At 41.6% G+C, this 14236-nt stretch overlaps 1 pseudogene across 1 annotated transcript in view; it reads left to right on the top strand.

Annotated features, from left to right (window-relative positions):
* Positions 1 to 14236, top strand: part of LOC311120644 (WD repeat and FYVE domain-containing protein 3-like) — a 46321-nt pseudogene that overhangs the window by 13929 nt on the left and 18156 nt on the right. Inside the window, exons 5-13 of the transcript in view lie at positions 374 to 594; positions 1140 to 1321; positions 3209 to 3437; positions 3771 to 3928; positions 5039 to 5150; positions 5484 to 5674; positions 11374 to 11526; positions 11698 to 11771; positions 12284 to 12445. The product of the transcript in view is annotated as a WD repeat and FYVE domain-containing protein 3-like (transcript). The remainder of the gene's footprint in view (positions 1 to 373; positions 595 to 1139; positions 1322 to 3208; positions 3438 to 3770; positions 3929 to 5038; positions 5151 to 5483; positions 5675 to 11373; positions 11527 to 11697; positions 11772 to 12283; positions 12446 to 14236) is intronic.

Raw genomic sequence — 14236 nt, 5'->3', positions numbered from 1 at the left:
CTCTCCCTCTCTCCAACTCCCTCTCTCCTCTCTCCAACTCCCTCTCTCCTCTCTCCAACTCCCTCTCTCCTCTCCCCCACTCCCTCTCTCCTCTCTCCAACTCCCTCTCTCCTCTCTCCAACTCCCTCTCTCCTCTCCCCAACTCCCCAACTCCCTCTCTCCAACTCCCTCTCTCCTCTCCCCAACTCCCTCTCTCCTCTCCCCCACTCCCTCTCTCCTCTCATCCTCATGTATGAAGTATGCAGTCATCAGTGGCGCATTAATTTAACCAGTCTCTCTCTCTCTCTCTCTCTCTCTCTCTCCTCTCTCTCTCTCTCTCTCTCTCTCTCTCTCTCTCTCTCTCTCTTCTCTTCTCTTTTCTCCCCCCTTGTAGGAGAGCGTCTATTCCCCCTCCCGTCGGGGCTGAGTTACTCTACGTGGTTCTGTGTGGAACGGTTCAGCTCTGCCCCCCACTCCCACCCTGTCCGTCTGCTGACGGTGGTCCCGACGGGCCACGTCCTCTGAGCAACACTACGTTTGTCTGGCCGTGGTTCTGTCTGCTAAGGACCGGTCCCTTACGGTCTCTACCAAGGAGGGGACTGCTGCAGAGCTACGGTAAACGCCCTAACCCAAACATTGTTCCTCTTTAACCTGGTTAGATGTTTGTAAACCGGATGAATAATCTAGTAAAGATGACGACCTTCTGGAATCCCTTCTATTCCCCAGATTAGCATCTCTACATAATTATCTCTCCTCTAACTAAATAAGGGAGTTAAAAACATGCTGCTCTGGTCTCTGCAAAGCATCCAGCCCTACCACAACCCCAATCCTCAGAACACTAACACAGCATTTTTAAAAAGTTTTGTTTGTACACTATTTGTCTTCCTCCCCCTGATGTGGAAAACATCCTATTTCCCTCTGAATCGCAGATACCCAACCCCCATAAACCAAACACACTTTAAACCCAGCTGAAACATTATACAACATTTTTGATAACATTCCTACATCTCCCCTCCCATCTCCCTCCACAATGGATGACTTCAGTGAGGGCTCTTCTCTCTCTAACCCTCGTACCAACATAACCTAAACACACTTCAAACCCATATCAAACATTTTTACAACATTATGATGACATCTGTATCCCCCCCTCCCCTCCACAGTGGATGATTTCAGCGAGGAGTCCTCGTTCTTTGAGGTTCTGCCGTGCTGCGCCAGGTTCCGCTGTGGAGAGCTGATCGGCGAGGGGCAGTGGCACCACCTGCTGTTAGTAATGAGTAAAGGCATGTTGAAGAACAGCATGGCCACGCTATACATCGACGGACAACTAGTCCAAACCACAAAGGTAGTGTATGTGCGTGTATGTGCGTGTGTGTGCGTGCGTGCGTGCGTGCGTGCGTGCGTGTGTGTGTGTGTGTGTGTGTTAGGGATGAGTAAAGGCATGCTCAAGAACGGCACACACACCTTTGTTGCTTTTAGGGTCAGAGGTGGTTAGATGAAGAGACGGAGGTGGTTAGATGAAGAGACGGAGGTGGTTAGATGAAGAGACGGAGGTGGTTAGATGAAGAGACGGAGGTGGTTAGATGAAGAGACGGAGGTGGTTAGATGAAGAGACGGAGGTGATTAGATGAAGAGACGGAGGTGATTAGATGAAGAGACGGAGGTGGTTAGATGAAGAGACGGAGGTGGTTAGATGAAGAGACGGAGGTGGTTAGATGAAGAGACGGAGGTGGTTAGATGAAGAGACGGAGGTGGTTAGATGAAGAGACGGAGGTGATTAGATGAAGAGACGGAGGTGGTTAGATGAAGGTCTTGATGAACAGCTGAGGTCTTGATGAAGGGCTGAGGTATTGATGAAGGGCTGAGGCCTTGATGAAGAGCTGAGGCCTTGATGAAGAGCTGAGGTCTTGATGAACAGCTGAGGTCTTGATGAAGAGCTGAGGTCTTGATGAAGAGCTGAGGTCTTGATGAAGAGCTGAGGTCTTGATGAAGAGCTGAGGTCTTGATGAAGAGCTGAGGTCTTGATGAAGAGCTGAGGTCTTGATGAACAGCTGATGTCTTGATGAACAGCTGAGGTCTTGATGAACAGCTGAGTAGTAGAATCAGGTGTGGTAGCACTTGGCTTGGTGTATCTAACTGGCTAGCTATAATAATTACCAAGGATGTTTGCTAGCTTATTTCTTTGTGCTCTCATTACACGCAAGTGTCCAGGACAGCAGTTTACACAGATGACTTCAGCCATATGAAATGCCTTCCGTAGAAAAGTATACCTACCTAGCTAGCTAGCTACCTTTTGCTTCTCATCTAACTGGTGTTAGCTAGCTAGCTACATCTGCTAGCCTTCTACTAGCTAGCTACCTTTTGCTTCTCATCTAACTGGTGTTAGCTAGCTAGCTACATCTGCTAGCCTTCTACTAGCTAGCTACCTTTTGCTTCTCATCTAACTGGTGTTAGCTAGCTAGCTACATCTGCTAGCCTTCTACTAGCTAGCTACCTTTTGCTTCTCATCTAACTGGTGTTAGCTAGCTAGCTACATCTGCTAGCCTTCTACTAGCTAGCTGATACTGTTGCGCAGCAACCGAGTTACTGGACCGGTTTAGAAATCAGAGATTCGGCTGAAAAGATGTTAGCATTGTCAGAAATGCTACAAAATAGTACTCTCTCTCTATTCCCCTACTCCTCTCCCCTCTCCCTGTTCCCTCCCCCCCCTCTCCTCCCCTCTCCCCCCCCTCCCCTCTCCCTGTTCCCTCCTCCCCGCCTCTCCTCCCCTCTCCCCTCCTCCCTCTCCTCCCCCTCCCCTCTCCCTGTTCCCTCCTCCCTGTTCCCTCCCCCCCCCTCTCCTCCCCTCTCCCTGTTCCCTCCTCCCCGCCTCTCCTCCCCTCTCCCCTCCTCCCTCTCCTCCCCCTCCTCTCCCCCTCTCCCCTCTCCTCCCCTCTCCCTGTTCCCTCCTCCTCCCCTCTCCCCTCCTCCCTCTCCTCCCCCTCCTCCTTTCTCCCTGTTCCCTCTCCCCTCCTCTCCCTCTTCCCCCTCTCCTCCCCCTCCCCTCTCCTCCCCTCTCCCTGTTCCCTCTCCTACCCTCTCCCTCTTCCCCCCTCTCCTCCCCCTCCCCTCCCCCCTCTCCTCCCCCTCCCCTCTCCTACCCTCTTTCTCCTCCCCCCCTCTCCTACCCTCTTTCTCCTCCCCCTCCCCTCTCCTCCCCCTCCCCTCTCCTCTCCTCTCCTCTCTTCTCCAGCTTCACTACATCCATACTTCTCCGGGTGGTAGCAGCAGCAACCCCCCTGTGGTCAGCACCGTGTACAGCTACATAGGCACTCCCCCTGCCCAGAGACAGCTGTCCAATCTGGTGTGGCGCCTGGGTCCCACACACTTCCTGGAGGAGGGGCTTCCTGCAGCCAGCGTGGCAACGGTTTACGAGCTGGGACCCAACTACACAGGCAGCTTCCAAGCTGTGTACCTGCCTTGTTAGTAGAGAGGAGAGAGCACACACACACACACACATACACACGCACACACACACATACACACACACACACACACATACACACACACACACACACATACATACACACACATACACACACACACACACACACACACACACACACACACACACACACACACACACACACACACATACATACACACACACACACACACACACACACACACACATACATACACACACACACACATACACACATACACTCACACACACACACACACACACACACACACAATTCCACGCCTCCTCATTGGTTACCAATTTGTGACATCACAGACCATCTCTCCCCCAGGTAAAGACTCTAAGACTGGAGAGCCTCCATGTCCAGTAGCCCTGGTCCCAGAGGAGAAGGTATCCTTCAGCCTGTACGCCCTCTCTGTCTCTGCCCTCACCGTGGCCAAGATACGCAAGGTCTACAACAAACTGGACGGCAAGGCCATCGCTAAACAGGTTAGCATCGCCCACACGTGCATGTATTTCTTTATGTCTGACGGCTGACTTTCATTTGTTTCCTGTTTAATTTCCTCTTGAAGGACAATAAACATTGAATAATCAAACAATGAATTAATCAATCAATGTGCACAGAAGCATATTACGCCAATACACACTGGCTGTGGGAAACTGCTGTAGCTGGAATACGTTATCTCCACCCCACCTGGAACACAATGTTATCTCCACCCCACCTGGAACACAATGTTATCTCCACCCCACCTGGAACACTATGTTATCTCCACCCCTCCTGGAGCACTATGTTATCTCCACCCCACCTGGAACACAATGTTATCTCCACCCCACCTGGAACACTATGTTATCTCCACCCCACCTGGAACACTATGTTATCTCCACCCCACCTGGAACACAATGTTATCTCCACCCCACCTGGAGCACAATGTTATCTCCACCCCACCTGGAACACAATGTTATCTCCACCCCACCTGGAGCACAATGTTATCTCCACCCCACCTGGAACACAATGTTATCTCCACCCCACCTGGAACACAATGTTATCTCCACCCCACCTGGAGCACTATGTTATCTCCACTTCACCTGGAACACTATGTTATCTCCACCCCACCTGGAACACTATGTTATCTCCACCCCACCTGGAACACAATGTTATATCCACCACACCTGGAACACAATGTTATCTCCACCCCACCTGTGAAGTGGTTTCCCAGTCTCCCTGTCTGATGAGCGTACTATAGGTCATCTCTGTAGAGAGCAGAGGCAGTACTTCAGCAGTCCTGCTACAGTACAATATCTTGGCTTGAAGATTGATTCTGACCAGTTATTTTCTCCTCTCCTCCCTCTCCTCTCCTCCCTCTCTTCTCCCCTCTTTCTCTCCTTCCCTCTCATCTCCTCCCTCTCCTCCCTCTCCTCTCCTCCCTCTCCTCCCTCTCCCCTCCTCCCTCTCCTCTCCTCCCTCTCCTCTCCTCTCCTCTCCTCTCCCCTCCTCCCTCTCTTCTCCCCTCTTTCTCTCCTTCCCTTTCCCCTCCTCCCCTCTCCCCTCCTCCCTCTCTTCTCCCCTCTTTCACCTCCTTTCCTCTCCCCTCTCCTCAGTTGGCTGTGTCTTCCCATGAGAACGCCACTCCGGTCAAGCTGATCCACAACGCCGCCGGTCACCTCAATGGTCCAGCTCGCACCATTGGAGCAGCGGTCATTGGTTACCTGGGTAAGTGATGCTTGGATAAAGCGCTTCTGTCTGTGTGAGCAGGTGTAGGAGAGTGACGAAGCACCATGTACAGTGAAAAGGCAGGGAGTCTTCCACAGGACTAATACTGCATGGTGTTATTACATACAGGTGCACAGTCTTCAACCATCAACTGGGTTGGGCGTCATTTCAATTGACCATTGAAACAGCAGTTTTACAGATTATGCCTGTATATATCTGTATTGTTCCTGAAGGGCAACTCGGTTGCAGCAACATTACACAGAGACTGGGCATATACAAACATTCCACAATAGAGGAGGTTAAAGTAACCCTTGCCCCCCCACTCTCTTCTAGGTGTACGTGCGTTCGTCCCCAAGCCCGTGGCAACCAACCTGCAGTATGTGGGCGGGGCAGCGGCCATCTTGGGCCTAGTTGCCATGGCACAGGATGTTGAGGGTCTCTACGCGGCCGTCAAGGTGCTGGTGTGCGTTGTCAAGAGCAACCCTCTGGCCAGTAAGGAGATGGAACGCATCAAAGGCTACCAGGTACGACGTCAATACCCACAATGCACTCTGTTATAGTCTACAGCCTCCCCACATTTTTTGTAGGCCAGATGTTACCTGTGGATTGCAACAATAATGTTTATGATCAAACCTCCTCAATTAAAATATTATGGGGTTAAGAACAATTGTATGCATTTGGGAGCAATCTCAACAAGCGCAAGTAATCCGAATCTGAGACTTGTTGATGAGTAAGGGACGGTGTATATCAGTAAACTGTAGTATGTGTTGTGTTTGTAGCTGCTGGCCATGCTATTGAAGAAGTGTTCTCTGTTGTAGTTTAAAATATAACAGTAAAATAACAGTAGAATAACAGTAGAATAACAGTAATATAACAGTAGAATAACAGTAATATAACAGTAGAATAACAGTAATATAACAGTAGAATAACAGTAGAATAACAGTAATATAACAGTAATATAACAGTAGAATAACAGTAATATAACAGTAATATAACAGTAGAATAACAGTAGAATAACAGTAATATAACAGTAGAATAACAGTAGAATAACAGTAATATAACAGTAATATAACAGTAGAATAACAGTAATATAACAGTAGAATAACAGTAATATAACAGTATAATAACAGTAATATAACAGTAGAATAACAGTAGAATAACAGTATAATAACAGTAATATAACAGTATAATAACAGTATAATAACAGTAATATAACAGTAGAATAACAGTAGAATAACAGTAGAATAACAGTAATATAACAGTAGAATAACAGTAATATAACAGTATAATAACAGTAATATAACAGTAGAATAACAGTAGAATAACAGTAATATAACAGTAGAATAACAGTAATATAACAGTAGAATAACAGTAGAATAACAGTAATATAACAGTAGAATAACAGTAGAATAACAGTAGAATAACAGTAGAATAACAGTAATATAACAGTAGAATAACAGTAGAATAACAGTAATATAACAGTAGAATAACAGTAATATAACAGTAGTATAACAGTAGAATAACAGTAGAATAACAGTAGAATAACAGTAGAATAACAGTAGAATAACAGTAGAATAACAGTAATATAACAGTAGAATAACAGTAGAATAACAGTAGAATAACAGTAGAATAACAGTAATATAACAGTAGAATAACAGTAGAATAACAGTAATATAACAGTAGAATAACAGTAATATAACAGTAATATAACAGTAGAATAACAGTAGAATAACAGTAATATAACAGTAGAATAACAGTAGAATAACAGTAATATAACAGTAGAATAACAGTAATATAACAGTAGAATAACAGTAATATAACAGTAGAATAACAGTAATATAACAGTAGAATAACAGTAATATAACAGTAATATAACAGTAATATAACAGTAGAATAACAGTAGAATAACAGTAATATAACAGTAGAATAACAGTAGAATAACAGTAGAATAACAGTAGAATAACAGTAATATAACAGTAATATAACAGTAGAATAACAGTAATATAACAGTAGAATAACAGTAATATAACAGTAGAATAACAGTAGAATAACAGTAATATAACAGTAATATAACAGTAATATAACAGTAATATAACAGTAATATAACAGTAGAATAACAGTAGAATAACATGTAGAATAACAGTAATATAACAGTAATATAACAGTAGAATAACAGTAATATAACAGTAGAATAACAGTAATATAACAGTAATATAACAGTAGAATAACAGTAGAATAACAGTAATATAACAGTAATATAACAGTAGAATAACAGTAATATAACAGTAGAATAACAGTAGAATAACAGTAATATAACAGTAATATAACAGTAGAATAACAGTAATATAACAGTAGAATAACAGTAATATAACAGTAGAATAACAGTAATATAACAGTAGAATAACAGTAATATAACAGTAGAATAACAGTAGAATAACAGTAATATAACAGTAGAATAACAGTAATATAACAGTAGAATAACAGTAGAATAACAGTAATATAACAGTAATATAACAGTAGAATAACAGTAGAATAACAGTAATATAACAGAAATATAACAGTAGAATAACAGTAATATAACAGTAGAATAACAGTAATATAACAGTAGAATAACAGTAGAATAACAGTAATATAACAGTAATATAACAGTAGAATAACAGTAATATAACAGTAGAATAACAGTAGAATAACAGTAATATAACAGTAGAATAACAGTAGAATAACAGTACGATAACAGTAGAATAACAGTAGAATAACAGTAGAATAACAGTAATATAACAGTATAATAACAGTAATATAACAGTAGAATAACAGTAGAATAACAGTAATATAACAGTATAATAACTGTAATATAACAGTAATATAACAGTAATATAACAGTAGAATAACAGTAATATAACAGTATATAACAGTAGAATAACAGTAGAATAACAGTAGAATAACAGTAATATAACAGTAGAATAACAGTAGAATAACAGTAATATAACAGTAGAATAACAGTAATATAACAGTAGTATAACAGTAGAATAACAGTAATATAACAGTATATAACAGTAGAATAACAGTAGAATAACAGTAGAATAACAGTAATATAACAGTAGAATAACAGTAGAATAACAGTAATATAACAGTAGAATAACAGTAATATAACAGTAGTATAACAGTAGAATAACAGTAGAATAACAGTAATATAACAGTAGAATAACAGTAGAATAACAGTAATATAACAGTAATATAACAGTAGAATAACAGTAATATAACAGTAGAATAACAGTAGAATAACAGTAATATAACAGTAATATAACAGTAGAATAACAGTAATATAACAGTAATATAACAGTAATATAACAGTAGAATAACAGTAATATAACAGTAGAATAACAGTAATATAACAGTAGAATAACAGTAGAATAACAGTAATATAACAGTAATATAACAGTAATATAACAGTAGAATAACAGTAATATAACAGTAATATAACAGTAGAATAACAGTAGAATAACAGTAATATAACAGTAGAATAACAGTAATATAACAGTAATATAACAGTAGAATAACAGTAATATAACAGTATATAACAGTAGAATAACAGTAGAATAACAGTAGAATAACAGTAATATAACAGTAGAATAACAGTAGAATAACAGTAATATAACAGTAGAATAACAGTAATATAACAGTAGTATAACAGTAGAATAACAGTAGAATAGACAGTAATATAACAGTAGAATAACAGTAGAATAACAGTAGAATAACAGTAGAATAACAGTAATATAACAGTAATATAACAGTAGAATAACAGTAATATAACAGTAGAATAACAGTAGAATAACAGTAATATAACAGTAATATAACAGTAGAATAACAGTAATATAACAGTAATATAACAGTAATATAACAGTAGAATAACAGTAATATAACAGTAGAATAACAGTAATATAACAGTAGAATAACAGTAGAATAACAGTAATATAACAGTAATATAACAGGAATATAACAGTAGAATAACAGTAATATAACAGTAATATAACAGTAATATAACAGTAGAATAACATGTAGAATAACAGTAATATAACAGCAATATAACAGTAGAATAACAGTAATATAACAGTAGAATAACAGTAATATAACAGTAATATAACAGTAGAATAACAGTAGAATAACAGTAGAATAACAGTAATATAACAGTAGAATAACAGTAATATAACAGTAATATAACAGTAGAATAACAGTAGAATATCAGTAGAATAACAGTAGAATAACAGTAATATAACAGTAGAATAACAGTAATATAACAGTAGAATAACAGTAATATAACAGTAATATAACAGTAATATAACAGTAGAATAACAGTAATATAACAGTAATATAACAGTAGAATAACAGTAATATAACAGTAGAATAACAGTAGAATAACAGTAATATAACAGTAGAATAACAGTAATATAACAGTAGAATAACAGTAATATAACAGTAATATAACAGTAATATAACAGTAATATAACAGTAATATAACAGTAGAATAACAGTAATATAACAGTAATATAACAGTAATATAACAGTAGAATAACAGTAGAATAACAGTAATATAACAGTAGAATAACATGTAGAATAACAGTAATATAACAGTAATATAACAGTAGAATAACAGTAGAATAACAGTAGAATAACAGTAGAATAACAGTAATATAACAGTAGAATAACAGTAGAATAACAGTAGAATAACAGTAATATAACAGTAGAATAACAGTAATATAACAGTAGAATAACAGTAGAATAACAGTAATATAACAGTAGAATAACAGTAATATAACAGTAGAATAACAGTAGAATAACAGTAGAATAACAGTAATATAACAGTAATATAACAGTAGAATAACAGTAATATAACAGTAATATAACAGTAGAATAACAGTAGAATAACAGTAGAATAACAGTAATATAACAGTAATATAACAGTAGAATAACAGTAATATAACAGTAATATAACAGTAGAATAACAGTAGAATAACAGTAATATAACAGTAATATAACAGTAGAATAACAGTAATATAACAGTAGAATAACAGTAATATAACAGTAGAATAACAGTAATATAACAGTAGAATAACAGTAATATAACAGTAGAATAACCGTAATATAACAGTAGAATAATAGTAATATAACAGTAGAATAACAGTAATATAACAGTAATATAACAGTAGAATAACAGTAGAATAACAGTAATATAACAGTAGAATAACAGTAATAGAACAGTAATATAACAGTAGAATAACAGTAGAATAACAGTAATATAACAGTAGAATAACAGTAATATAACAGTAGAATAACAGTAATATAACAGTAATATAACAGTAGAATAACAGTAGAATAACAGTAATATAACAGTAGAATAACAGTAATATAACAGTAGAATAACAGTAATATAACAGTAGAATAACAGTAATATAACAGTAGAATAACAGTAGAATAACAGTAATATAACAGTAATATAACAGTAGAATAACAGTAGAATAACAGTAATATAACAGTAGAATAACAGTAATATAACAGTAGAATAACAGTAATATAACAGTAATATAACAGTAGAATAACAGTAGAATAACAGTAATATAACAGTAGAATAACAGTAATATAACAGTAATATAACAGTAGAATAACAGTAATATAACAGTAATGTCTGTGCCTGTTTCCTGTCTCTAGCTCTTAGCCAGTAATGTCTGTGCCTGTTTCCTGTCTCTAGCTCTTAGCCAGTAATGTCTGTGCCTGTTTCCTGTCTATAGCTCTTAGCCAGTAATGTCTGTGCCTGTTTCCTGTCTCTAGCTCTTAGCCAGTAATGTCTGTGCCTGTTTCCTGTCTCTAGCTCTTAGCCAGTAATGTCTGTGCCTGTTTCCTGTCTCTAGCTCTTAGCCAGTAATGCCTGTGCCTGTTTCCTGTCTCTAGCTCTTAGCCAGTAATGTCTGTGCCTGTTTCCTGTCTCTAGCTCTTAGCCAGTAATGCCTGTGCCTGTTTCCTGTCTCTAGCTCTTAGCCAGTAATGTCTGTGCCTGTTTCCTGTCTCTAGCTCTTAGCCAGTAATGTCTGTGCCTGTTTCCTGTCTCTAGCTCTTAGCCAGTAATGTCTGTGCCTGTTTCCTGTCTCTAGCTCTTAGCCAGTAATGTCTGTGCCTGTTTCCTGTCTCTAGCTCTTAGCCAGTAATGCCTGTGCCTGTTTCCTGTCTCTAGCTCTTAGCCATGCTGTTGAAGAAGAAACGTCACCTGCTGAACAGCCACATCCTCCACCTGACCTTCTCCCTGGTGGGAACAGTAGACAGCGGCCATGACACCTCCATCATCCCCAACTCCACCGCCTTCCAGGACCTGCTCTGTGACTTAGAGGTTAGGCTTAGACCGATGGGCCAAAGGGCAACTAGCTTCAGTTTGACCAAAATGGCCTCTGGGCAACTGATCCAGTTTGAGCCAAACATGGTGGTCCCTGGAGCCAGAATAATGTTGTTGGTTTTCTAGTGTGGTATGTTTTTTTTTAAATGTTCTGTCTGCCTCCTCCAGGTTTGGCTCCACGCGCCCTACGAGCTGCACCTGTCCCTGTTTGAACACTTTATAGAGCTCCTCACTGAGTCCAGGTGAGGGATGATTAACTCCTGCGTGCTGATATGGAGACCTCCATTACGCGCTTAGCAGTGATGTTTTGGCATATGTGTTGGCATAATAATCCCCTTATCTCCAGGTTAGTGAACTGAACTGAACAAGAGCAGCGTATGGACGTGTCCATAATCTCATTTTACATTTTACATTTTAGTCATTTAGCAGACGCTCTTATCCATATTAGGGTTAAGTGCCTTGCTCAAGGGCAAATCGACAGATTTTTCACCTAGTAGGCTTGGGGATTAGAACAAGCGACCTTTCGGTTACTGGCACAACGCTCTTAACCACTAAGCTACCTGCCACTTGCTTAGTTGTAAAGTTTTGTCATATTTGTTTATATAAAAGTGACACTATAATCTTTAAAACGTGTATCCCCCCTGGGGTTTATGAACAACGAAGCCATGGGGATCTGTGCATCTGGTAGGTATTTTTCAAGGCAAGGCTGGTATGTTGATCGTTGCTATCTACAAACTCCTCTCCTTCTCTACAGCGAGGCAGCGAACAACGCTAAACTGTTACGTGAGTTCCAGCTGATCCCCAAGCTACTGTTGACTCTGAGAGACACGTCTCTGTCTCAGCCCACCGTCTCGGCGATCAGTAACGTACTGAGTCTACTGCTGCAGGGCTTCACCAACCCCTACCACCTGCTACGGTATGTACAGTCCACACACACCTTCACCAACCCCTACCACCTGCTACGGTATGTACAGTCCACACACACCTTCACCAACCCCTACCACCTGCTACGGTATGTACAGTCCACACACACCTTCACCAACCCCTACCACCTGCTACGGTATGTACAGTCCACACACACCTTCACCAACCCCTACCACCTGCTACGGTATGTACAGTCCACACACACCTTCACCAACCCCTACCACCTGCTACGGTATGTACAGTCCACACACACCTTCACCGACCCCTACCACCTGCTACGGTATGTACAGTCCACACACACCTTCACCAACCCCTACCACCTGCTACGGTATGTACAGTCCACACACACCTTCACCGACCCCTACCACCTGCTACGGTATGCACAGTCCACACACACCTTCACCAACCCCTACCACCTGCTACGGTATGCACAGTCCACACACACCTTCACCAACCCCTACCACCTGCTACGGTATGTACAGTCCACACACACCTTCACCAACCCCTACCACCTGCTACGGTATGTACAGTCCACACACACCTTCACCAACCCCTACCACCTGCTACGGTATGTACAGTCCACACACACCTTCACCAACCCCTACCACCTGCTACGGTATGTACAGTCCACACACACCTTCACCAACCCCTACCACCTGCTACGGTATGTACAGTCCACACACACCTTCACCAACCCCTACCACCTGCTACGGTATGTACAGTCCACACACACCTTCACCAACCCCTACCACCTGCTACGGTATGTACAGTCCACACACACCTTCACCAACCCCTACCACCTGCTACGGTATGTACAGTCCACACACACCTTCACCAACCCCTACCACCTGCTACGGTATGTACAGTCCACACACACCTTCACCAACCCCTACCACCTGCTACGGTATGTACAGTCCACACACACCTTCACCGACCCCTACCACCTGCTACGGTATGTACAGTCCACACACACCTTCACCGACCCCTACCACCTGCTACGGTATGTACAGTCCACACACACCTTCACCGACCCCTACCACCTGCTACGGTATGCACAGTCCACACACACCTTCACCAACCCCTACCACCTGCTACGGTATGTACAGTCCACACACACCTTCACCGACCCCTACCACCTGCTACGGTATGTACAGTCCACACACACCTTCACCAACCCCTACCACCTGCTACGGTATGTACAGTCCACACACACCTTCACCAACCCCTACCACCTGCTACGGTATGTACAGTCCACACACACCTTCACCAACCCCTACCACCTGCTACGGTATGTACAGTCCACACACACCTTCACCAACCCCTACCACCTGCTACGGTATGTACAGTCCACACACACCTTCACCAACCCCTACCACCTGCTACGGTATGTACAGTCCACACACACCTTCACCAACCCCTACCACCTGCTACGGTATGTACAGTCCACACACACCTTCACCGACCCCTACCACCTGCTACGGTATGTACAGTCCACACACACCTTCACCAACCCCTACCACCTGCTACGGTATGTACAGTCCACACACACCTTCACCAACCCCTACCACCTGCTACGGTATGTACAGTCCACACACACCTTCACCGACCCCTACCACCTGCTACGGTATGTACAGTCCACACACACCTTCACCAACCCCTACCACCTGCTACGGTATGTACAGTCCACACACACCTTCACCGACCCCTACCACCTGCTACGGTATGCACAGTCCACACACACCTTCACCAACCCCTACCACCTGCTACGGTATGTACAGTCCAC

The sequence above is a fragment of the Coregonus lavaretus genome, assembly GCF_964263955.1.
Source record: "Coregonus lavaretus genome assembly, contig: HAP1_SCAFFOLD_4803, whole genome shotgun sequence".
In the NCBI taxonomy this organism is placed as follows: Eukaryota; Metazoa; Chordata; class Actinopteri; order Salmoniformes; family Salmonidae; genus Coregonus; species Coregonus lavaretus.
The sequence above is the reverse complement of the archived record's forward strand: the minus strand, read 5'-3'. Positions and strand labels throughout refer to the sequence as shown.